Genomic DNA, 14,032 nt, shown 5'->3' with positions numbered 1-14,032 from the left:
TTCTGCAGCAGACCTTCTGCTTCTCGGCTGGTTTTTGGGGGACGAGCTAACGAGAGAATCTCCCTGCAGCAAGACATTAATCAGCTCTCTGTTTGACTCCACCTGTCTGAGCATCCAACAACATGTCAGAACAGAGCTGTCCGGTTGGTAATGATCTTAAGAAGGAGGACGGTCGACTGGCCCTCGGCATTAATATCCACTGTTGGACGTGCAGCCGTCAGACTGACTCTCAAGCCTCACGACATCAGTCGCCATCGGTCGTCATCAGCGCTCTCCTGACAGCCGCCCTCGCTTCCCGTAATGGACGTGAGATTGCATCTCTTCCTCGGTGTTTGAGTCCCATTATCACATTATTCCCGATGCCCCGGAGGAGTCTGCTATCGATTAACTACATAAACAATTAATAAATCACATTATTGTGCAGTTTCTGCGGATGTGAAATCTTTCAGCACAAACACACAGGCCGAGGCCGACCCGTGGTCAGTGTGGCAGCCTCTCATTTCACACACTGTGGTTCTAAGAGAGAGAAACAGGATCATCTCTCTCTCTCGTCTCAGTGATATATGGCTGCCATCACTGAAAATAATGACTTGTCTGCCTGTAATCCTTTATTTCACTGCAAGGCCGAGGAAAAGACGAGAGGAGAGAAGAAGAAGGGAGAAATAAGTAAGTGGAAGAGGAGAAAGACAACGTCTTCCACACGGTCTCTGGGCGACGAGGAGGAGGGAGAAGGTAAGGAAGTGCGAAGGAGCCGGGAGGATGGGCAGCGTTTAGTAATGAGAAGAGAGAGGAAGGGGTGGAGGAGGAGGGAGCGTGTGCCGATGACGAGGGGGAGAGATAACGTGTGGAGGAAGATGGGGAGAGGGTGGAGCAGAGGTGGGTAGTGAAGAGACACTGTAGTAGACGGAGTATCAGTTCAGTGTTTGATTAATAAAAGCTTTAATTTTTAGAAAACGTCGGACCAGTTTCGACGGCTTGTTTAAGTCTTAAATATTGATGAATGGAAACATTGTGGTCCAGCAGAAGGGACTCTTTTTCCAACCACTATATGTGCACGTGGCTGTTCTAACCCCACGCATTCTTCAATTCACACCCGAATCCAAGATGGCGACGCCCGAATCGCCAAAAGAAGGCTTCAAAAACCAGCAGGGGATGTCACGATGAACACATCCGCTTCTTACATACAGTCAATGCTTCACGAGTAGCTTGATGAGTTAAAACAGATCTGTTAAGTGGTCCACTAATGAAGTTATAAGGTCAAATCTTAGTTTGACATTAAGTTGAGTGTCTCATTAACAGTGTTTTGGTTCATTTTTTACAAAGAAAGGAAATGATTGACCTTGTAATTTATAACCCTCATCGTTTAGGTGTTAGAAGCACAAGTACATTGAATTACCGTGAAAACTAGAGAGGCTTGATCCTATTTTACTGGAACATAAAGGAAAGCAAAGTATATTAAAGTCCTCATAAAAAGACCAGTTTGCAGCGGCATTCATTATAAACAACGTGACCTTTGAGCTTCGCTTAATTGGCGAGAAACGTAGCGATCGCTCGTTGTCACCTGCCCGTCTTCTTCTTCCAAACGGCGCTTTGCTGATTCTAAAGACGCCTGTTGGGCTCGTTAGGGATCTCTGCTCGTTAGGGATCTCTGCTCGTTAGTGGATCTCTGCTCGTTAGGGATCTCTGCTCGTTAGTGGATCTCTGCTCGTTAGGGATCGGCCGCTCGTTAGTGGATCTCTGCTCGTTAGGGATTGGCCGCTCGTTAGTGGATCTCTGCTCGTTAGGGATCTCTGCTCGTTAGTGGATCTCCGCTCGTTAGGGATCTCTGCTCGTTAGGGATCTCTGCTCGTTAGGGATCTCCTTGCTAACGAGCCGTCTCCTGACCTTGGAGTTTGGGGGTTTTTGGCACAGCAGAACCTCCTGTCGGCATACGGACGGGCCGCCCGGGTCCTCTGGATGTGGACCGAGACTCCACAGAATGAGCTGAAGTTGCTCCAGAAGACAACGCCTTACTTACTTGATTATTAATATAATATTTTGATCATTGACTAAACGCACGACAAAATGTAAACATCACATATTTGTATCAACACAGTTGACAAGCTGAAGATCCTCGCGTGGGTCCACACGGCGCCGTATGGCGAGCGAGCCCACGCACACCCAATTGAACACACGCTGTGTGTCGGCAGGAGCTGCGCGGTTGCGGGTGATTTGGTCAGATCTGGCAGAAGTCGAGCCAACGAGGCTCGGAGCCTGCAGAGAGCGGACAGGAACTAATGACCTTCACACACACATTACACACCGACCATATGCTTCTGCGTGTGTGTGTGTGTGTGATTAGGGGGCCGGCGTGTGCTTGCCGTGTGTTCACTTTGGCAGAGTTATATAGTGTTGAATTGGTGGTTTGTCTTTGAGGCTGCATTTCTAGAGCAAGAAACCAAATAGAAACCACAGTGAACAACAAACTCAGTTTTAAGGCCCCAAAATGGCGTTTTATTGTGTAGTAAATGTAATTTTACTATATTTAATAATACCACTTTAAGGTCATTGTAAAAGAACAAACAACAAGGCTTTTCCTCTACTGATCTGATCTGACTAGTTCTAACTTATTTACTAAGTTTGAAACAGAAGCTGCTATCTAAGCTGTGTGTGTCTTTCTCTCTCTGATCAATACAGCTTGTCAGCCAGTGGTTGATAGATTATTGATTGTAATCAACCTGTCTTCTGTATCTGCAGACAGCCTCTAATTCCTATGTCAATCGGCCCCGACCGCTCGACACGCACACACACACACACACACACACACACACACACACACACACATACAATATGCACCCAAAGATGCACTTTGTTGTCTTATTGTACTATATACACACATAAGATCAAAGCACATACATGGATATGGATTCATCCCGGATGAATGGATTAATGACGTTGTGTGATCTCCCTAAAAAGGGTTAAACTCTCCCCCAAAACAATTTTCTCAATTCCTCAAACATCCGGATCCAGCAAACCCCAATCTCCCTAAAAATGGCTTGGATTTTATTTGAATTTATTTAAACGTGACCTCAGTTTTTCCTGCTTTTGTTTGGCCTCGCTGTTGTTACATTGCCTTGTTTCCTCTTTGCTTCGTCTGCCAAAGCACTTCACAGACGCTTTTCACTTTTAAAAGGTGCTACATAAATATTCTCAAACACGATGCGAAAGGTGAGCTCTGGTGAAAAAGACCACCGCCATCAGCTTCTCCAACAGACAGGCTGCCTTAATTCTCAGTCTCTGTAGAATCCATTACAGTCACTCTGTGATATGCATTACCATCCCATCAACAGCGCATTTACATAAACACGCATAATTAAGCCGAGCAGCAGAGAGGAATGTGAAGCTCTGATTACAGACACACTATTTATTTATTCACTACTTGATCCAATCGGACCGCACTTTACGGTTTGAGCTGATGTCTGAAGAGCAGACGCACACACACCCAGACACACAAACACACCAATCTCTCTGCTTCTCCCTGGATATTCAATCTTCATTTGTTGCTGCCATTGATGTGTGGAGGGACAGAATGAGCTACAGAACCAGTGCGCATGTGTGCGTGCGTGTGCGTGTGTGCGGGCATGTTCTGAATATCAATGCTCCCCCTGGTTGACTGGTCTTTTCCATTTAACCGCTTTCATCTTCTGCTCCCCAACACACTCAACAGACGGACCGGAATATCATTTCTCCTGGAACTAAATCTACAATGCCAAATACCCCGGACGGCTCACCAGGGGAATCGCCAGCAATGCGTCACCTGGCCTGTTACCTCCACTGCTAACCCCGCCGCAGTTAGCAGGCTTGTTCCTGGACGCAGCAGATAAAGTCCATGGAATTACTTTAATAACACGCCGAGCTCAGAGGTGAGAATTAGAACACCTGACCTGTAGAAGTACTCAAATCCAGCCTCTGAAAGAATAATTGTAAAATCAATGACTCAACAGGACCTGCCAATGGAAGCAGAATTTTAAAAACTGAGCCTGCAACCTACAATAAGCTTCATTATTGTGTTTGTGATGATTATTTTCTCAGATTTTCTTCAATTAATTGCATCACGTGTCAGAAAATAGTAAAAATGCACATCACACATTCATTCGAATTGCTTGTTTCGTCCAAAACCCAAAGATACTTTACAATCTTTGCACTTTACTTTACAAAGTGACTTTACAATCACATCGAATAAGCACCCAACAATTATTTGAAAATTCTCTGAAGCTGAAACTGTTTCTTTTTGCTGTTATTTTAAACACAAATCTACACACATTTAATCATCTTGGAGGCAGAATTCCACCTGGTGGAACATGTTGAACTAGCGACTCTTCCTGTTGTCCTCGTGCACTTTGCTCTCAACTCCCCATCATTTAAAGGCTGTGTTTGAAGTGCCAACAATGTCCCCACATTTAGCAGGACATTTTAAACCACGTCTTTTAGGGACACAGTGGTGGTCCTCTGCAGACTGTGTGCCGCACAGAGTAACATTAGATGTTGAGCTGGAAGTAGCCTAGCAGCTAGCTTAGCATATCAGTGCTTTAAGTGGTCTGTTTGCCACTCAACCCCCTTCTGTGTGACACGTGGAGTAATTCCTCTGCACAGTTCTACACTGTCTCACTGTATGTCACTCCTCTATTTTATTTAATTTCCTATACAAAAAGCTCGCTTTATCTTTATGTAACTGACTGCAGCTAGCGGCCGTTTTGTTTCCACGGTCAACAGTAAACAAACGTACGTTAACATATTTTGTTGCATTAATCTCGGCCACATTAATCGCATAGATTAATGAGTTTATGTTGACATCCCTAAAAAAAATACGGAGATGAGATGGAATCTCAATTTTTTCTTAAAGTCCGGATTTGGTGTTCCGATTGTGCAAGTTCAACCCCTCTTTCAAATCGTCTGATCCCATTAGATACAAGTGGTATGACATGATTAAGAGCGCCAGCTCTCTTCACCACTCAGAAGGCAAAACGCGTGAGTGTAAAATGGCGCTGGTTTATGAAATTTGCCCCCCAGAACAGTTTAACTTGGTCTGAAAACAGGGGGAAACTTTTCAGAGATGCACAAGATGGCTGTAGGGTATATATATTTCACTCTAAAAACCCTGGATTCAATTCATATTTTTAAAAGAGCAGGGGTAAGGAACAGTGATGGTTGATAGGATTCATGTTGATAGTGTTTGGTTTCCAAACCAAGTGATGTGTTGTATGAGATGGTATCGGTGACGTGCGCTGAGGTCGGTGGCTGGGGAGGCACTGACTCTTTCAAAGTCAAAATTCGTGTCGCGTTCGCGTGTGAGGAATTGGATGTGTGGAGTGCGTGACAAGAGACCGAAATGCGGGACTCTTGAGAGCCCTTTATCAGTTCCTGTTAAAAGACAGACAGCCCGTCTGTTCAATCAGAATGGTCCGTCCTCTGCTATAAGGCCCTCCCCTTTCCGTAAGGACTTCATTTCGTTGTGTTTTCCTATTTGCTGTTGTGCTTTGCACTTCAGAGCCACCATAGTTTTAGCTAGCACATGCTAACTACGCCATCAGTCTGTAATACGTGAAGAAAAATAACAGCGGAACGAGCCCATGTGCTCGCACACGCCCCCTTCAGGCAGGCAGAGGTACTGACTCTGCCTCCGCAGCAGTGACAAGCAGGAAGCTCCAGTCCAGCTGCCTCCTCACTGCTTTTTAACTGCTCCGTTATGTCAGATTACCAAGACTAACATACGTGAAATACAGGACCCAGACTATGGGATGTTATGCGATACTGACATTACATTGGTGACATATAGAGACATTAATTAGACGTGCTCACATTGAGCAAAAACATCAGCAGATCAATTGGCTTTATGACGTATTGCGCAATCCGAGAGGAGGTGCAGCTCGTCATTTTTTATTTTCACATTTCATGATGACACAAAACTGCCTCCAGTGACCACACGTCACTGGATGGTATGTGGCAGAATCAGAAATTGATTGACTAATAAATGATTGAAGGATGGATGGATGGACGGATGGACAGATGGATGGATAGATCTATAGACCGATGCACGGATGGATAAATTGATGGATTGATGGATATATGGATTGATTGATTGTTGGATAGATGATGGATGGATGGATGGATTGATTGATGACAGATGGATGAAGGGTTTGATGGATTGATAGATTGATGACAGATGGATGAAGGGTTTGATGGATTGATGGATGGATAGATTGATGGACAAACAGATGGATGAACGGATTGATTAATGAACAGATGGATGAATGGTTTGGTGGATAGATTGATGGATAGATTGATGACAGATGGATGAAGGGCTTGGTGGATTGATGGATGGATAGCTTGATGACAGATGGATGAAGGGTTTGATGGATAGATTGATGACAGATGGATGAAGGGTTTGATGGATTGATGGACAAACAGATGGATGAGCGGATTGATTGATGAACAGATGGATGAAGGGTTTGATTGATTGATGGATGGATAGCTTGATGACAGATGGATAAAGGGTTTGATGGATAGATTGATGGATAGATTGATGGACAAACAGATGGATGAATGATTTGGTGGATAGATTGATGGATAGATTGATGACAGATGGATGAAGGGTTTGGTGGATTGATGGATGGATAGATTGATGGACAAACAGATGGATGAATGGTTTGGTGGATGATGATGGATTGATTAATGAACAGATGGATGAATGGTTTGGTGGATGATGATGGATTGATTAATGAACAGATGGATGAATGGTTTGGTGGATGATGATGGATTGATTAAGGAACAGATGGATGAATGGTTTGGTGGATGATGATGGATTGATTAATGAACAGATGGATGAATGGTTTGGTGGATAGATTGATGGATAGATTGATAAACAGATGGATGAATGGTTTGGTGGATAGATTGATGGATAGATTGATAAACAGATAGATGAATGGTTTGGTGGATGATGATGGACAGATTCTTCTCTTTGCCCTTGAAGCCAACTGCCAAAAATGCACACTGCAAGAATAGAAAAGGACTCTCTTCCCCCTCGTTGTTTGGTCCTAAACTGAATTAATTTACATTCCAGAATGTTCCTCCGTGTCACATCCAGTCTGACACGTTGGACCGTATTCTCCCTGTGAGTTGACCGGTGTGTGTGTGTGTGTTGCACCAGGAGACAACCTTACTTTTGTTCCATGTATTAACATTAGCGTCGACAGCAGAATCAGCATCAGCATCTGCACAAATATTTGCACCTCCTCTGTGACTTCAGCACAGTGCCCTTGAAAGTAGTCCTCTTTTATTCACGTCAGCATATTCACAGTGAGGCTGTAAGGGAGTTTGATATTATATCAAAGGTATGTTTCAGTTATTTTTTAACATACTAAAATCATATGTTTCTCCACCGTCTGTAAAATGTCTGATATTAAGGAACATTTGTTCTGTATGGCGAGGAGTTGGGCCACCACTGTCCAGACTGAAAATATGAAAAACTATTGAATGGACTGCCATTAAATGATTATCACACAATTTGAAACTGGATATTTGAGCAGATACTGTCTAAACTAATGATGTTAATATCAGCCCTCACTGAGCCGCCACAGTGCCTTTAGACTGTAAAACGTATCAGCATGAAGGTTTGGTATTTTTAAATGTACTAGAAAATGTTACATAGGAAATAATGTGTGCTTCTTGATGTGAGCTTCTGCCCTGATTGTACTACTAGCACTAATTGTATTAGTCCATACTACGTAGTTGTATACGTATTATTGTATTATTAATTACAGTGGCTTGATTCTGAAGGACGGTTAACTGCTGGATAGAAAATAAAATAAAAAGCAAACAAACTAAATCACTCCAGACAATAATGATCTCAGCGTTGTGATGTTGGATTGATTTGTATGGACTGTAAACAAAGCACAGTGATCTGCTATTTGCTGCTGGTTTGTCCTCGCTGAAGTTTTTAGTGGTTTATTGAGTGGAAACAGTGCAAATATTGTTTCTACTGCTCCTTTGGGGAGAAATAAAAAGCTTCAGCCAGCGGCGGAATATCTTGATGTTCTCTGTTCTGCCACTTCTTCATAGTATGTTTGGGCTTCCACATTTTTTTCTTTCTGCTCAAGGTATATCTGGATAAAAGAATGCCGACCTGCGTACCTCTTCAATTTCAATTGGAGCTGTTGGACGTCCAGGAGGTTAAATAAAGCCTCTTTGTGGACAGACGTCATTTTTGATTATTCAAAACAGACAAGAGGAAAAATCGTATCGATGAGTAGGCTAATCTGAAAGGATATGTAAAAACACCACAAACGCACTGTGAAATGAAAGAATCCAGCCCTGATTTGAAGATATGAAAGGGAGTCTGACGAATCTTTGTGCGAAGCTCAGCTGGACACGTCTCATTCACCGCCGCCGCTGCTCCTCTGAAGCTCAGCCGCTCCATTAGCCGGCGCCCTTGTAGGAGATGTAGCTTCTTGCTGGGTTTCAAACTCAGGCCATAAAACACACATCATCAAGCCTCATACGCGGCGCTTGACTGCGTCGGTGCTCCCTGACTGTCCTCCGAGCTGCACAGACTGAGCACTGAGCGGCGTCCACACAGACGCCTGACGCGTCTGAACACGAAGGCAGGCTTGTGGCGCCTCGGAGGAAAATGTACGTTTTCTTCATTCTTTTGCGACTAGAGTGAGCTTCTGCAAAAGAAACGGACATGTGAATTATATTTACTGAGCACCAGATTTCCTTTCAGTTGGGATTTCAGATGTTGCGGGTGAACAACCAGTGAGCATGAATACATATCAGCTGATCAGATCTGCCCAGAATGCAGGTGAGCTGATGGGGGGCAGCAGGAAAAGCACAAGGATATTTTAGACATTACCTACAGGCCGATGGTCCGGAGGATTAGAGCAATAAGAGTGTTAGAGAACCCGGGATCCAATTCAATTATTTTATTTTGTATAATCCAAAGTCATCGCAAATTACAAATTATCCTCAGAGGGTTTTACAGTCTGTACACATCGTGTCCAGAAACATCAGCACAGGAAAACTCCCCAAACAATGAAAACCCTCCATGGGGAAGAAACCTCAGGGAGAACGTCAGAGGAGGATCCGTCTCCTGATGGACAGACTAACAGACAAAACATCCTCTGCTGCACCTTTTCCACAGAAAGAGTGAGACAGCGATTCCTGGTTGGAGCAGATGTTCACACCTGGACAATAAAACTCTCCTGATCCGGCCTCACAAGTCTCCTGTTCAGCCAGGAGACGGCGCGTCTCCGTGTGAGACATCGCTCACTGCAGTAATACTGATAAGACCAAACATTGTTTAGGATGCACGCGCCTTGACTCCATGTACAGTATCAGGGGATATGAACATACGATATAAAAACTGTACTGAAATGTAAAAATAGAGAATCTTACTGAGCACCGCTGCTCAGAGACGCGGTGGGACATAATCAGTCCACTCTGTGTCCTGGGTTGTGTGAATCACACGGAGCCCAGAGGCGATTTAAAGGACGTTTTTAATCTATTTAAATTAGGATTCAAATAAACACATGGGACACGGACAGCGGCCTCCGGGGTGGAAGTCCTGTGCCGGTTTGCCCAAACCACCCGGCCCGACGTCCTCCTGAACTGGGATTTCTACCCTTTGTACTCCGTCAAGTGCCCTGACGCCTAATCAGGACGCAGATGGGTTTATGGGACTGACAACCGGCTGAGAAAGTGGCCAAAGCAACTTATATAATAAAGATTTAATGACATTAGGTGTCATCTAAACTGAATTAAATAAATTGGATGAAAAACAAGCCATTTTCTGGTTGTGTTTTTATCTTTTTCGGAGTGTCCCCGATGTTAAATTACTTGTCCAGATTGTTCTCTTTCTACAACACGTCACGAGAAAGAGTGATTGGTAGTCGTCCCCCTGAGAAGGATCGCTGCCTGCAGCTCACACCACACTTCATTAAAAGCCTTTGTCGGAGAGAAAGTGAAAGGATTATGGGAACAAAAGAAGAGTGGAACACCTGACACACACACACGCGCACACACACACACACACACACACACACACACAGTGAGCTCCCCTCAATGTGAAGGAGCAAATCAGAGTACAATCGGGTCTGATAGTGAATTCAAAACACAGGAAACGCAATCTGCCCTGAGATGTTTCTTAGTTGGAAAAGTCTTTGTCGAGTATCTTCTTCCTCTAAATCACAGGTGTCAAACTCAAGGCCCGCGGGTCGAATGCGGCCCGCCGGCGGGTCCAGTGCGGCCTTTGCTATGGTGAGAATTACAAATATAGATCTATTTATGCAGCTATAATTGTAATCATTGCAATTATTTATAGTTCAGTCTTTTCACTTGTGATGTGTGCAGTTCTGTAACATCATATATAATAACTATTGTTTGTCAATGCGATTGGTGCAGATGGTCTAAGATCCTCCAGAGAGTTCAGGGGGTCGACGCACTTAATGTGCCCAGGAACCGGCTGCCCTGCTGGGCTTTGTGGATTCAGAGGGCTCCCTGCTGTCCCGGAGCTCCACCAACACAAACACAAAGACACAAAGTCACAGTGTGTGGTAAATATAATATTATGGCAGTATAGTTTATACAACACATATTGTAGTCGGGTAGAATGTGATTGATTGTGTAGTATGTTAGTGTGAAGGAAACTTCCAGGGGCCTGATTGCTCAATGTACCCAGGAGCCTGCCGTCCTTTGTCTGTCCCCACTGCTCCACCAACACACCTACAGACACACAAACTAGGCTTCCTTTTACCCACTGTTTTACACAACACTGCGTATTGGAGTCCAAAATTAATTTACTGAAACCAAACTTCAAGTGTTTATTTATTGGACGGAATAAAGTACTACATGTAGTAGTACTTTGAATACAATATTCAGTAAGACAAGCAGGTATGCAGATGGTCAGAGACCCTCCCCAGGGTTCTAGAGGTTAGAAGAACCGCAGTCCCTGGAGCCTCTCACACACACACACACACAAACACACACACACACACAAACACACACTCACACTCACACACACACACACACACACACACACACTCACACACACACCGGCTGCGACTCATATTAATGCTGCTCATGCACACAGTGAGAAATTAATCTCACACACACAGTGAAGTCAGCAGCTTGAAGCGACACACACACACACACACACACACACACACACAGTATTTCATAAGCTTTCTCATTTAAATTCACTAATTAAATTATAATTTACATGAGATTAAAGTCTTACGGAGGTTCAACACTGTTTAAGGACATTTTCAGCGAGCTGCCACCCCACCCCTATTGTTCTAACACACACATGCATGCATGCATACACATGAGTGTAATAAGGATCAAATCCCCTGGTCCACACACACACACACAGATACACAAACACAGGCAAACAAAGTCAAGTCAACAGTTAATCCCACACACACACACACACACACACACAGACACACAGATACACACAGGGTGGCTGTGATGTTGGCGGTAGTGTCAGCGTTTATTCAACACTGTCCATCTGTCTCCTCCTGCTGTGTGCGTGTTCATGTCACTGTGCTCTTGTCTTTGACGATGTCCCGTCATCACCTTGACCAACCGTTCTAGGACAGTTTGGAACTCGCTCACACTCGCCCACTGAAGTGGGCATCATGGATGGTAAACCAGCATGTAAAAGGCACAGCGAAGGATACCGTCCTTTACCCAATTAAAGTCATGCATTGTGTCCTAAACGCTAATTTCAATCATTCCGGATATTCTGACGTTGAAGTTGTCCGGTTACAATGAGGTTAAGATTAAGTGTGGAAGCACCTTAAACCTGCATCCTCTCTGGTTGGACAGAAGTCTACTTCTCACTTTCATCAGTAAACATTGTAAACATGATTGTTGTTTCTGGTCTCAGTCTCTAATTTCTAAGTTTCTAATACAGCACAATGTTCATTCCTCAATTCATTCCTGTAGAGCGTTTCAGGAGCGTTTCAGGGCCAACGTCCACATTTAAATACTGAAAACACTGAATAATGTTGACATGAATGCTGTCTAAGGCCTTGTTACACACAGAGGATACAAGAGAAGAAGTCAAGTTCAGGCCATTCAATTGGTAAGTTTCTGTTCAGGTTCTGTGGGTTTAATTCATCCAGCAGTGTGTTTAGGAGACAAAGCTGCCGTTTGTGACAGTTCGCTCTGTTTTCAGATATAATGAAGCAGAACGGCGACTTATTTGAAGTTAAATTCCACCGCAGGAGGAGAGCGCCGCTCCTCGTGTGCACTGATGCTACTTTACACCAGAGGAGACAAGAAAGGACTAATGAGCTTTATTCTTTACAAAATAACTTTTTAATTAATATGGATATTGCATAAATTACACCGCTCCTGGAGCCAATAAAAGTGTTCAGATGAAAGGAGGGACGTGGTTTATTGTGATTTGTTGCCATGGTGCTTTTTTTGTGTCCTCAGATGATCTTGGATGATAATCTAAAGGCTCTTTAGTTTGGGTTTGAAGGCGCACTTAGACGGAAATTGGTGGAGACGGACATTAGCGTACATTGAATAGGTCATGTGGTCATTATGGTTGATGTAGTGCCGGCAGCCGGCCACGGAGATGCTAACGATTTGTTTCAGCTGTTGGGTCCCATCTAGACCAAGTCTTGCAATTTAGAGTCACCAATCAGCCGGATCTCCAGAGTCTTTGGACCGTGGGAGGAGAGAAGCCACGCAGACTACACGCAGACTACACGCAGACTACACGCAGACTACACACTGACTACACGCAGACTACACACAGACTACACGCAGACTACACACTGACTACACGCAGACTACACACTGACTACACGCAGACTACACGCAGACTACACGCAGACTCCACGCAGACTACACACAGACTACACGCAGACTACACGCAGACTACACGCTGACAACACGCAGACAACACGCAGACAACACGCAGACTACACGCAGACTCCACGCAGACTCCACGCAGACGCCACGCAGACTCCACGCAGACAACACGCTGACAACACGCAGACTACACGCAGACTCCACGCAGAGTCAAACCCAGATCAGGTTATGTTGAGTTTATTATTCTATTAAAGTTAACGAATTAGGTTCTGTTGTTTGTTTGTTTAATGATACGTGTATCAGGGACCTTCCTTTTTACAAATAAAAAACCCTTCTGATATTTGGACTTGTCTTGCTTGTCTGCCGCCTACCAATTCCAGAAGTCGCTATTTTACGTACCCCCAGGAATGAAAAAAGAAAAATGAATTTCTATAAGATCTCATATGAAGCGTTTTTCACACACATGCATTTTAACAGTGGAACAAAAACATTCTCTTTCATTAAGAGAGGCATTTCCTAGTTGAAATGTAACAGAGGGAGAAATAAACTGTAGGTACAGACGAGTAATAAATAAAGTGCATCTTTATTTTTAACAGACTTGCAAAAATTTGCAAAAAACAGTTTTCACTTTGTCGTTATGGGTTGTTGTGTGTAGAACGTTGAGGAAAATAATGAATTTAATCCATTTAGGAATAAGGCTGTAAAATAACAAAATGTGGAAAAAGTGAAGCGCTGTGAATACTTTCCGGATGCACTGTATGACTGCTGAGTTTTATTCTTTTTGTGGTGGCTGCTTTCTCTTTATTGGCGAGAGGTGCTACACAGACACAGTTGTCCGTCCTGACCCCCCCCCCCCCCTGCCTGCTGTGAACCCCATCTTTCCCTCAGTGCCAACATTACAGCAACAACACGGCCCTGTAGACACATGCTGCACAACAGCAGGACAATACGCCACCTTCTCGCCCAGAAGGCCGAGCAGGTTCTGGTCTTATGAACATTGATGCAACAACACGCATTGAAAACAAATACCACAACTGACCATCTCACGTTAGCGGCCGCCCGTCTGCCTCCATCCAACCGTAGTTAGCAGTGAAAAGTCACTTTAATGCCTTAACTTTCACACTTTGGAGGTTGACTAATATCTTACTGAGGTTGTGACAATTGTACA

At 44.0% G+C, this 14,032-nt stretch overlaps 1 protein-coding gene and 1 long non-coding RNA gene across 2 annotated transcripts in view; one reads left to right on the top strand and one right to left on the bottom strand.

Annotated features, from left to right (window-relative positions):
- Positions 1 to 14,032, bottom strand: part of dcc (DCC netrin 1 receptor) — a gene marked incomplete in the record, with an annotated part of 177,412 nt that overhangs the window by 147,542 nt on the left and 15,838 nt on the right.
- LOC144388220 (uncharacterized) lies at positions 5,910 to 12,760 on the top strand. The gene is made up of 3 exons (XR_013452517.1): positions 5,910 to 10,589; positions 11,986 to 12,124; positions 12,218 to 12,760. It is a non-coding gene; the product is annotated as an uncharacterized LOC144388220 (long non-coding RNA).

Source organism: Gasterosteus aculeatus, chromosome 14, assembly GCF_964276395.1.
Source record: "Gasterosteus aculeatus chromosome 14, fGasAcu3.hap1.1, whole genome shotgun sequence".
Taxonomy (NCBI): Eukaryota; Metazoa; Chordata; class Actinopteri; order Perciformes; family Gasterosteidae; genus Gasterosteus; species Gasterosteus aculeatus.
Note: the sequence above shows the minus strand (reverse complement) of the source record. Positions and strands in the feature narration are given on the sequence as shown.